The following is a 13,628-nucleotide window of genomic DNA, read 5'->3' on the forward strand; positions in this document are numbered from 1 at the left end:
CGTGGTGGCATAATCAGCAAAGGCGTTAAGGCATCGTTGAAGTTTGTTCGTTATTTCGTGAGGCATCCTTCCTTTGACGGCTATTGCGGTATCATCTGCGAACAGGAAAAACACGCAACCGTCTCCGAAGGAAGGAATGTCGGAAGTGTAAATACTGTACAGCAAGGGGCCCAGCAGACTGCCTTGCGGGACTCCTGCTGGGATGGAAAACGTGTCTGAAAGACAACCATTCAACGATACCTTAAACGACCTTTGCTGGAGGTAGTTACGGGTGATTTTAACCAGATGTAATGGGAAGTTGAAGTTACAAAGCTTGTACACAAGTCCGTCATGCCAAACATTGTCAAACGCCTTTTCAACGTCTAACAAGGCCATGGCTGTGGACTTGGATACAGCTTTGTTACTTCGGATGTTATTCATCACCCGTACTAGCTGGTGATTGGTGGAGTGCCCCTTTCTGAATCCAAACTGTTTTCCTCGACAAACTTGAGCAAACGATTGAGAATGAGTTTCTCGAACAATTTACTCAGCGCTGAAAGGAGGCTGATTGGTCTGTAGCTTGAAGGCAATGTTGGATCCTTACCGGGCTTGCGGATTGGTATGATTTTTGCTACTTTCCAGATGCTTGGAAAGTTGTGCAGTTCCAAGCATCTGTTGAAGATAGCGGTTAGCAGATACTGCACTTTCATGCTGAGTCTCTTCAAGATCAAGTTGAATATACCGTCAAACCCGGGAGCCTTCATGTTCTTGGTGCATTTCAGCGCTGAGCAGATCTGTTGTACTGTAATCATATCCGCCGGAGGCACGACACAAGGGGAGGCATCTAGGTTTTGAACGCATTGCGCAACCTGATCATCGAGCGGACTTTGGATATTCGAGCCACGCAAATGCGATGAAGCGACATGCTCGGCGATCGCATTTACTTTCTTCTGTGGGGTGATTAAAAGCCGATCGTCATCATTTTCGACTCTTAGAGGTGGAACGGGTTTGGATTGAGTTTTCAGGACCTTGGCTACCTTCTAGAATGGTCTGGAGCGGTCGTCCAGATTCTGGACAACACGCCCGAAACTTTCATTTCGGAGTGAGTCCATTCTGGAAGCAATCTGCCTGTTCTTGTCAGTCATTTCACGTTTTTTTGCACAGATCTCCAGTCCTCTGAAACTGGCGTCTACGAACATTTCTCAGGCGAATCCAGAGAGTTGGGTGTGGGAATTAATGGCAATAAACTTACATCTCACAGGAACTCGTCGGACGCACGCCTCGTCAGCCACGATTATGGCTTGGTGGAGTCCCTTCAACGCTCGGTCGATGTTCTCCACGGTGTCAAGCGGCGGGTTGTCGATGAAGTGCCTGTCTACCACGCGTCCAAACTGGGCAAAGTTTACGCGGTGGTAGTCGTTATGCAGACTCGGAGCAGGGGCCACGTTGTAGCCCAGTTCAACCACCACCGGTTGGTGGTCGGAGCCGAGTTCGTTCGAAGCTACCGGCTTGGACAAGCCGGTATTTGCCAGGAACAGGGCGTCGATGGGTTGCTGCCGGTGAGATGAATGTTGGCTCATTCGAAAACCAAACGGAGTACAGCCCATGCTGCGAATGGTCGAACAGCAGGCGACCGTTCTGGCTCTGCTGGTAATTCCAGCAGGCCTCATGGCGAGCATTTAGATCTCCTGCAACTACGAAGCGGGAACCGGTACGGGTGAATTTAGCCGCTAGTCCACTGCTGGCGGCACACTGTCGAGGGCAGTAGACGGCGATGAACTGGACGTATCCAGTTGACGACTCCACCTCCACACCAAGGGCCTAGATGATAGAGGTGAGGATATGGGACAGAGTGTGGTATTTTATTCCTTTCTTGACGACGACCGCAACACCATCCCTCCTGGAGCTGGTGCGATCAAGCCGGATAATGTTGTGGTGAGGCAACCAGAAGCTGTCGCCGGACTTCAGATGGGTCTCGGTTAGAAGGCCCACGTCGATGCTGTGCTCGCGGAGGAAGTCGGCAAGCTCAATCTCTTTTGCTCTTACAGAGCAAGTATTCCAGGTGACGATAGTTACCGGTTTAGACGCCATACTGGATGATGAACTTACCGAGCACTTGGATCTGTTTGAGCTTATTGCAGCACTTACGAAGAGCACCGGACATGTTGACGAAAATTTCCATCAGTTCATCCGCTGAGAACAGATCGGGGTTGTTGTTTTGCGCTGTTGGTTGTCTCCAGAATCCAGGGGGGATGGATAGCTTTGACCAGCAGAATCACCGGAAGTTGCTTGAGCGGGATGCACCCGCGAATTCGCTTGCCTTTGCTAAGGAGCACGAAGAGGCGGGACTTTGCTCTTCTTGCGTCCTGGTTGGTTGTTAGTTGCCGCCTGTTTTCGGATGCGTGTTTCCGGATGCGTGCAGTCAAACTTTCTACGTCTCTCTTACTTAAGTAATTCGATTAGCATTGACTTCTCGACGCAACATCTCACTTATACAACCTAGCTAGCGCAGCCCTGTAAAATCGCTTTGTTTATTATTTTCAACTACGAAATCAGCTGTCAAAGTGTTCGACTTGACAGCGGTTTGTTTTTTATTTTCAACCAGTAAAATGCATGTATTAGTGAAACTTCTCACTAATACTAACGGTGGTAGAGAACTCTATTGTATGCCCCTCCTTTTTTCTGTATTTTGCTGATGTAGGTGAATGAATAGAAAAAGCAAAGACAAAAAATAATAATGAGTGGTACCGTTTCATTGATTGCGGCTTATCCCTTTGATCGTTTTTCAATAGTTAATCATTGATAAACGACTATCTTATTTATACCAAACAAATCTTATAATCAATCTGATTAAAATGGTGTAATAAAAATAGAATTTCATTCATAAATGGCCATGTTAAAAGCGTTCAAAACATGACACTATTTCGTCAAACATTTTTTTTCTCTATTCATTCACCTACATTAGCAAAATACAGAAAAAAAGGAGGGGCATAGACTTCTCAAGGGCCTCCCTCAGCTCAGTCGGTAAAGACGCACACAAATACAAATGCAAAAATGGTACAGGCATCAAAAGCTCTCAATTAATAACTGTGGATGTGCATCTAGAACACTAAGTTGAGAGCACGTAATAAGCTAAAAAATGCGATAAGCATTAAGCTTGAAATGCGAAGAAGAAGAAGAAGAAGAAGAAGAAGAAGAAGAAGAAGAAGAAGAAGAAGAAGAAGAAGATAGCATGCCAATCTAATCGATCAATTTACTTAGGACCTTAGAACCATTTTGTTTAGCTTGAATGAACATCAGTTGTTCACATAAAAATATGTGAAAAGCGGCGCCGGTGGTATAGTGGTAAGCGTGATTGCCTCTCACCCCAGCAGGTCTGGGTGTAATCCCAATCGGCGCCGCCGGGATGTTCTGAGGCATAACATCTCTGATCACGCCAGGAAAGTAAAGCCGTTGGTCCCCGGTCCATGAGTTGATAGGTCGATAGGTAGGGTCCAGGTGTGGGAGCTGCCTCCCTGGCGTCGGTAGCATTGGTGCTCAGCACGGAAAACAAAATCGACGGAAAACAATATCAAGAAAAAAAAATAAAAACATGTTTATTATACGAAATTGTTCAGTTTAATAAAATCTGATTTCAGATTCGGATTAAAAATTAACTAAAATAAATTATTTCAACGCACATAGCAGCATATTTAATACTGCTTCTGATAGGACGTGTATTTATTATCTGGTTCGTTAATCGCACTAGCTTTATGGAGCCGATAATTAATTGTTGGTTGTTTCAGGAATTGACCATTTTCCCGGTGATTCTGGATATCCAGAGGACCATTTACTGACCACCCGGTAGCAGAATCGATATGGTGATTGTATTGTATTGTATGGAATTGACATTTTCCCCGGTGAATCTGAATTTGCACAGAGCCACCTCTCACGAGTTATCCCGTTCCGCTCGGCCCACCACAGATCCAATCGGTTCCTTGTCTGTTCCTTTCGAAAGTGGATAGTCAGATACACTTAGATTTTTTTGCCGAGACAGGCACCACCGAGCAGCTCGGCATTTTATTTTGCTGAATCTTAGTGAAAAATTAGCCGAGATTCAGCAACATTTCGACAGTGAGCATGCATAAGGGCCTATACGAGATGATCGATTCTCTTCGTCGATTTTCTCTTTTGTTAATAACTCGCTAGATTTAACGTTTCTCGGTGCGTTTGCTGTTGCTTTTGATAGCCAATACAACCTGTTACTACTATGCATTGAACAAATTCTAGAAAATTGTTTCGCTTAGCTGTAGCAATGCAAAGAGAAAGTCGATGAAGAGAATTGATCATCGCGTATTCGCCCTTATGCATGCTCACTGTCGATTTATGTTTGTTAGCTGAGAGCTCGGCAAGTTTTCACTGAGATCTAGCAAAATAAAATACCGAGCTGCTCGGTGGTGCTAAGTGTACCTTTCAAATAGTGGTTCAATCTTTAGATTTGGTAATCAAATTGCTGAGAACCAGTCATGTCAACATGAATCGACACGCATTTTGCTCGGGACTTTTTCGGGTTTTTCCGTGCCGGATGGCCAACTCTGATTGGGTTTTAACATGATACCAACATGATGAAATGAAAGTAAATATCCATACCTTTCGAATGGTGGCTGAATCATAACGATTGATCGTCGCATAACCGTGAATTAGCCTTGTAAACATGCATCGACACGCATTTTGCAGCTTTGGGGGTTTTGTCAGTTAACCGAAAAACTGTAAACCCACTGTCAGCATAATGCTGGGTTTAGACTAGGCAAGTCAAATGATCAACTCAGTTGAATTCAATTGGCTTGCAAAGTTGAGCCTGGTTCAACTTTTTTCAATTCAAGTGAGTTGATCAAGTCAGTTGAATGGCATGGTTTACACGTTCAATTCGCGTTCAAGTCAGTTGAATTCAACTGACTTGATCAATTGACTTGCCCTGTCTAAACCCAGCTTAAGGGTTTTCTAGTTAAATATTAAAAAAAAATAAAATCTCAATTATTGTGCATTGTGCGCATTTGAGGATAGACAAATTCGAAAATTCCACCAACCATAAATCCAAGTGCAAACCCAGCTATCCATTCACTGGAATCGTTTATTTGTTTTAGAGTAAACCCAAAGCACTCCGCCATCCATCCATCGTCGTCGCCGGCTACCAACCGCGGAAAGAAGCAGAAGTAGACGCACCATCCTTTCCTCAGCAGCACACCAAAACAAATCAGAATCGAACGAAACCTTAACCCCCGCAGACACTCTCCTGGTACCAGTTATAATGCAACTTGCGGGCGGGTGTGATGCATATTAGAGTCATATTTCCAGCATAACTTATCTCTCGGTCTTCTCTTCGTTTTGCTTTTTTTTTTGCTGCCGTCGATGAGAAGTTTCGGTTTTTGTTTTTACACGCTGCTTTTCCATATTTTGACTCTTCAAAAGAGCGTCCCCGGCGTCTTGCACATTTTCGAGGAAGGCCCGAACGGGAGTTTTTCTGCAAGGGGAAATCTGTAGCAGCCGAACCGTTGGCAGTGGGTGCTTTGCCTACCGATCGTTCCCGGGAGTTTCGAAAGGAAAACAATCATAAGCAAATGAATATTTTATGCTGTGCAGAGGGATGGGAAAAAGAGTGACACACATGTGTGTGCCGCTATATGTTATAGGAACATGGTAATAACTGCACTTCGGCTCTACACTTTCCTCGAGTGGATTCGAGCATAGCATAACACCATCAGCAAAACAAAGGAACAAAAAATCCCTGCTTATAACCACCCGAGAGTAGGATGGCGTTTATACAGCCATAAAGGAATCTCGACACATACCTACTCCAGGATTCCGGGTTGACTGGATAAATTCTGCTTTATTCAATTTGAGGAATAAATATGCAAAGCTTCCTCCGAACGAAGCAAAGTGAATCTCGAGCAAAGGATTAGGGCGGCAATTTGAAACAATGTGTCTTTCGTCTCTCTGTGGTTGTCGTGTCGTTTTCGGGGTTTGACCGTAAGTTGTTTTGGATTCCACTTTTGGCTCGGAGGTGTCCTTTTTGTAGTGATGGCACCAAATGGTGTCGTGAATGCTGTGTCGCTGTCTTGTAGCAGTGACAGACCACAACATCGTTCCATCACAGGACAACAACAGGCAAAATGATTGATACCAAATTGTGGTACGAGCAATTCGATACTCTTTTTTTATTTTCTTCAGGAGGAGCATTTCCAGGAAATCAACGAAATAACTTGGGAGTTGTTCATCGTTTGTTGGTTTGAGTTCAACGGAAGCTAATCTGCAATGGTTTTCTAATCAAACGAAATTAGAACGGAACCGAGCCATGAATAGTTTATCTATGACCGAAGTACGAAGCCTACTTGTTCTTTTTGGTGAACAAATTTTCGGACCAGACACAGGACGTAATGATTTGTTTTTAGGTCACCCACGACGCTGAGATATATTGCGCGGACTTGTTCGTACATACATACTACGCTGGATGCTGTAATCAGCAACAATTTAATGAGTGGGCCTAGCTGCCGCACTGAACAGGAAGTGGATACTGATAACGCAGTTAGTTGGTTGAGTGGAATAGTAGAAAATCATCGACGACTTGGCAGCTGGACATAGGGAGAAATATGTTCAGAGAAATGTTTCATTCATAAAACGAGCAATCTTGATAAGGTTGTAACAATGTCGGATTCAACAGGAAAAGGTCTGTGATGCTATGCAATAATGAATTAATGCGATTTAAGGCATGTGATTTAATGTTTTAGGAATAAGCTGTAAATAAGCATTCGTTGGTTTAATAAAAGCGAAGTCATGGATATTAATAATAGTTCAACACGGACATTTTGAGCTATTTTCTAAATTCACAAATTTTAAACATGGTACGCGCCAGATAATCAGTTCAAACAGTAACCGTACAGTACAAAAAAGGCTTGCTTAATAGCTTAAAGTTTTCGGCAAGTTAGTGATCCGTTTCTTACCCAAGTAAAACAAATTCATAAAATTATATACAATCAAACCAAAACCTGTCATACAAAGGTTATATAAACTGTTATTGAGCATGTGTGTCACTTTGGTAACTCGATTTACTCCATGATACGAGAAGAGGTCATGGCAATGTTCTCACTCTTAGAAGTTCTTTCCTGGCTATTTCCGAGCTCAACGCTAGGGGTAGAAATTCACCCAGTTCTCCTTCATCCTACATGAAGCACTTGTCTTAAATCCCATTATATGTTTTTTTTTTTTCCTTGAGCATATTTTGAGACCCACTCCCGTAAGAAAAGTATTCCGGATAGTACGCTTAAAGGGGCGGACTACTAAAGTACAGATCAATTCAGATTCATTCAGCTTTATACGAGCCTCATCAGAACTTACGAACCTTGGTATACCCGTAGTTCAGCTGTACATAGGCTCTTATTACCGATGTCACTTCAAGGTGAAGTGACTCACACGGCAATCACTTCAGCGTGAGTGACAACTGGTCACTTCACTTCGTTTTCACCGTGAAGTGACACTCGTAATAAGGGCCATAGTAAATAAGGTGAAATATCGTGCCAACGGTTACCTGGGAATTGCATTAGCAGCATCATCACAATACTAAAACTTCACTGAAAAGCTAATTTTCCGAGTGAACCAAGTTTACAATGAAGACCTAGAATACTCAACAAAGCCTATTAAGACAATGCTTGCCTACGTATCTTTGAATCATTATTCAATCATAAAAGTGCTACTCTAAGCAATAAAAAAGTACGTCCAAGCAAGACCATTATTCAAAATTCTCAATTAGTTGATTTTCTGTACTAATCAGGCTGTTAAGAACGGAATAAAGAGGGCTACAAGCATTCAGAGTATTATTTTGAGTGATGCTAAACCTTTCAAGGGTATGGAAGATTCAAATGAGTGTTGCATTACTTTTCTATGTGAGTCCATACTAGTGTACATCTCACTGTTACACTTTTCAGATGTACTGTCACACATCATTCTAGCTCACATTAATCGTTTCAAAAATGTCCAGCTCCATAATCTTCAGTTTCCTTAGACCAGACAGGATCATGGAATTTGTTTTCAACTGAAGTCTCAGAGTCTTTTTATAAATCCTGGATCTTTAATTTTAGTGTCCGGGATCTGGAAAAACTTGCTATGCCTGATTTAAATAAATTATTTCTTTGAAACTTTTCTCTGTAAACTTGCAGAAAGAAAGTAAAACGCGTGCTTCGTAGTAGAGAGAAGAATAACCAGTAATTTTATTTGACGTTTTCTTTGGGTACACGACAATCGTGGTTTCGGTAATTCAATTGCAATAAACTCAGTTACACTGTTAATATCCCCCCTCAATTAATTACCCCAAGAATCTCCCTGAGCTTACGGAATCTAGGCGAAGCCAACCCCTTCGTCATCAAATCTGCTACCTGTTCTTCGGTTGGTAAGTATTTTAGTTTAACCTTTCCCTTTTGGACAAGTTCTCTTACAAAGAAGTTTTGAATTTCAACATGCTTCATTCTCTTATGCTTACGTGGCTCCACCGTTACCGCGATACAGGGCTGGTTATCCTCGTATACGCTGACCGGCTCCACCACTCGCAGGCCGGCAGAATTCAGCACGTTCACGATCCAGACGACTTCGCAGCTCGCCTGACACAGGGCCATCAACTCTGATTCGGTCGTCAACAAAGCCACCGAAGACTGCTTCTTGGTAGCCCATGCCACCGTTGATCCAAACAGCTTGACGACGTATCCGGATACCGAACGGCGGTCATTAGGGTCATTGCTCCAATCCGCGTCCGTGAACGCTTCCAACATCTCCGCTGATTCCGTACGACGGTACAGTAGCTTGCAGTCGATGGTGCCTTTTAAGTACCTGAGTACTCGCTTGAGATGCACCCAGTGCTCGTCGGTCGCACCACATTGAAATCCGGCGAAGAAGCTCACCGCCGCACAGATGTCCGGTCGCGAGGTGACCATAAGGTACATGAGGCACCCTACGAGTTCCCTATACGGCTTGTCTATAGCTTCCTCCTTGCTGCCTCTCATCAGCTTCAGGTGCGGTTCCATCGGAATGGGTGACGGTTTGCATCCGTCCATCCCGAACCGCTCGAGGACGCTCTGGATGTAGGCCTTCTGATCGATGGACATCGTTCCCGCTTGCTTGTCTCGCTGGATGTTCAACCCGAGAAAACTCTTCACATCTTGGAGATCCGTCATCTCGAATTCCGTTGAAAATCGTCGCTTAATTCCACCAATCGCCTTCAGTGAGTTGCTAACAATGAGGATATCATCCACATATATAACAACCAACACGATAACTCCATCACACGACCACTGGTACAGGCAGAAGTCATACTCGCTGCGTTTGAAACCCAGTTTGCACATGAAGTCGTGGAATCGCTGGTTCCAGTTCCGGGAAGATTGCTTCAGACCGTAAATGGCCCTTTTCAGTCTGCAAACGAGGTTCTTCCCCCTCTCAAACCCAGCGGGTTGACGCATAAAAATTTCCTCGTTAAGTGCGCCGTTCAGGAAGGCGCACTTGACGTCCATTTGATGGACGTGCCAGTCGTTTTGATTCGCCAAGGCCAGGATAATTCTTAGCGTCGCCATTTTCGCCACGGGAGAGTAGGTGTCGGTATAGTCGAACCCCAGTCGCTGCGTGAAGCCACGGGCAACCAGCCTGGCTTTATACCGCTTCACCTCACCCTCGCTGTTCCGTTTCATTTTAAATACCCACTTGCTGTCAATCATTTTCTTGCCAGCGGGTAATTCAACAAGTTCCCAGGTATCATTCTTCTCGAGCGATTTTCATACCTTCGACCATCCCTTTATTCACTAGCTTCACTAGGTTATCGTTCCCGAGGTGGCCGAATCGCTGGTGCCACAATTCGAGCTGCTTGCTAATTCTTCCCGTCATCAACGCACTGGAAGTCGCGTTCGCATTTGGCGCTTTCACACATTCGAAGTCCATACAGTAGAGACGGCCGTGTTGTCGTCCGGTAGCAACGATTTCGTTGTCGGCTTCTACCGTTACGCACCCACCGAAGAAAATCACTTTCTTTCCCGAGCTTTCGAGGCGCCGCAGCGACAACAAGTTCAGCGATAATTCCGGAATGTATAAAACGTCGTCGATGTTGATGTTTATATCGCAACCATCCACCACCGTGCAGGCGGTAATACGACCCTTGAACCGCGCAACCATGTTCACCCCACTTTTTGCAGTTTGGATCACTACCGGCGGCTCAATTTTCACCAGAACATCGAAAAGTGCTTTGTTGTTCGACATGTGTTCCGATGCTCCACTGTCCAAATACCACTTGGAGTTCGACACCGCACTAGCCGCAACAACATCCAACCGATCGTCCGCCGCGACAAACGACACTGTTTTCGCATTCGCACCGACGTTCGCAGTCTGTGCTGCACTTTTCTTTGCTTGCTTCTGGAGGGCTTGTTTATGTTCACTTTTGTTTGGACACTGAGCTTTTCTGTGCTCCGGCTGGCCACAGCCAAAATACTTGAACTTGGCTTTGCTCTTCCCAGCGAAAGCTGCTTCTTTTTCTTGCACCTCCTGCTGTTGTCCTCTTCTTTTCGCTTCTACATCCAAATTCTTGCGCCGAACAAGATCCATCGTGAGCCTCTCAGAGACCGCCTCCATGGCGGTGGTGACTGCGTCATACGACGACGGCATTGTCAACATCAAATGACAAATGACGTCTTCCTCGTCCATCTGCGCACCGGCTCCTTTGATTTCCCGGACCAGCTTATCAAACCGGAGAAAGTGATCCTGGAGGCGCTCATTTTCCTGATAGCGCATCGAGAGAAGCTGCCGCTTCAGCAGGAAACGATTGGTGATGCTCTTTCTCTCGAATACATCGTGAAGGCCGTCCCAGATCTGCTTTGAGCTCTGCTTGTCTTTGATGTATTCGAGATGACTATCGGCTATCGCTTGAATTAGCACCGATCGGCATTTGTTGTCTTGTCGGATTCTCGTCTTCTTCTTCTCCTCTTTCGCCGCCTTCACGTCCGCCGCATCCGTGGTCGGAATGACCCAAAAATCCTCCTCCTCCGCCGCAACCTCGACGCACCGCAACACCTCCAGCTGCTGGAGATAAGCCTTCATGCGGAAACACCAGTTGTTAAAACTGGTCCCGTCGAACGGCTTAATCCGGAGACTCCTGGTATCATCATCCATTTCGACCAAAACTCGACACTTTCCGCGGACTTTTTGACCGAAAAAAAAATACACGCGGTTATGCTGGGTCCATAACCTGTAAACTTGCAGAAAGAAAGTAAAACGCGTGCTTCGTAGTAGAGAGAAGAATAGCTAGTAATTTTATTTGACGTTTTCTTTGGGTACACGACAATCGTGGTTTCGGTAATTCAATTGCAATAAACTCAGTTACACTGTTAATATTCTCGACATATGTTAGGAAATGTCTGATTGATTTTAGATATGATTATTGCAAAATGTCTTCAGATTTATTAGTAAGATTCTCCTCAATATTCTACGATTCCTTCTGCTATTCTCCATAACAGTCTTGGACAGTCTTGCGCAGAACACTTTAGAAAATTTCTCCAGAAAACTCTGGAAATTTGTCTCCATGTGTTCCTTTGTATTCTTAATGATTCCCGCGAGAATTTACCTAAATGTATCTTCATAATTTTGTTCAAAATTCCCATGGGATATTCCCCAGAAATCTATTTATCTATAAGTACTATAAATTTGATAGAGAATATTTTTTGGACATTTGTCAGGGTCATCGATCGGATGTCAGTTCCCATATGTTAAAATCTAACATACCATATATTTTTAAGGCATCGTTGGCACTGCAATTTCAGAATCCAAAGTCGGTCGTGGCATGAAAAGGATCTGATTTTGATCCAGAGATGATGGATTTTAATTCTAAATACGCAAATCGATATGAAATTTTTCTACAAATCTGTTAAAATTAAGGATTTATCATTTTTTTAAATGTCACTATGGAAAATTGCACGTATATAAAAGTGTTGCTATGATCATAAAATGGTCACCGATTAAAAGCGCTTTCCCTAACACAGATTTTGAAATTGTATTCCATCCGGGCTCAACGAACGCTGTTCAATCAATCAAGTGAGTGGTGGTGTTCTCCAGTACACGACGAAAGGCTCCCGGCAAGCATCTAGCTATCAAGGCTAGCTTCAACCGCTGATCGGATTCAGTTGCTCGTCGTGAACCGCTGTGGGCCATTTATGCCGAGCGCGTCACCGGTCCAAACAACATACAGCTCGTCAGCCTCATCCGTGTTGAACACCCTAATAGTTCAGCATTATTCAACCATAACGACAAAACGGTTCTTTTCAGGACCACCATAAATTATTGTTGTTTAAGTGTTATTTGCCAAACACTCTTAATATAAGAGGCTCAGATTCTGTAATTGATGTGTTTTCCCTAATACATAACGGGTGTTCAATAAAAAATGAGAATTTTTTCAGCCATACAGCTAGTAAATTTTTTTTTTCAATGAATTCAGTATTTTTTTTATTAAAAACATAATGTTTATTCTTCAAAAAAACGTCAATGAATATTGGAGAAGGGGCGCTGGTCAGCCGTACGACGCAACTTAGTCGCGATGCTCTCACAAGAGCGCTGGACGGCACTGACGTCCATCTTCCGGATACAATTCCGGATCCTCGTGGTCAACTGCTTCGTATTTTTGGCCCGCCAATTATTTTTGTACACTAGGGCACTGAGGGAGCCGAAAAAATCCACTAGGGACGGCACTGGGGCAAGTTGGTTGGGTTCCTTTCTTTTGGCACGTACGGTATCTTTTTCTGCTCAAGATACTCCAGCGTCTTCTTGGCGTAATGGGAAGACGCCTTGTCCGGCCAGAAAACGTAGTTCCCATCCACATGATGCTTCTTTAAGAACGGCAGAAGAATTTTCCCAAGACACTCCTCCTGGTACACTTGTTGATTGATGACCAGACCGCTCGGCTTGAACCACGGCTTTGAAATCCCTCTGTCCGATATGGCGATGTACAGCATAAATTTTGACGTAGGACTACGTATTTGATTTATATATGGGGGTACACTTTGTGAAAACCGAAAATGGAACATGTAACAAATTAAGAAAGATTTTGAACGTTGATAACTTAGCTGCCCCTGGTTCAATTTCAATAATTTTATCACCAATCGATCAGAAATATGGCTACGCATCGATAACAATACATCCGAATGTTGATTTTCAACAAGGAACTATTGCAAAACTTGTCAATGTCCAGCATTGTCCAAAAGCGTCGAATTAACTAACAAATCCACCAATAACCTACATGCATATGCTGCTTCCCCAGCACAGTCGTCAGAGAGTAGTAAGTAGACGAAACAAGTTGAAGTGGCATTCGCCTCCGATCCTCGGGCGCTTGCGAATAGGGAGGATGGAATTGCGTAATATTTTGCACACTCATCGCCATCCCAAGCAACACGGCTTGTCATAAAGCAGTTGAAAATACTTTTTTAAGACTTACGTAAAGAATCAATAATACTGTAATATACGTCATTTAATACATTTATATAACCTAAAAAGCGCAAGACGCGGAGCTTATACAACTAAATACTGGTCTTATAACATGTTTTGGAAACATCATAAAAACCAGCGGCAAGAAAAACATTTAAAAAAACTTGAGCATGGGA

This window comes from Ochlerotatus camptorhynchus, unplaced genomic scaffold, assembly GCF_037179485.1.
Source record: "Ochlerotatus camptorhynchus isolate MF236.1 unplaced genomic scaffold, CSIRO-AGI_Acam_v1.1 ptg000097l, whole genome shotgun sequence".
Classification (NCBI taxonomy): Eukaryota; Metazoa; Arthropoda; class Insecta; order Diptera; family Culicidae; genus Ochlerotatus; species Ochlerotatus camptorhynchus.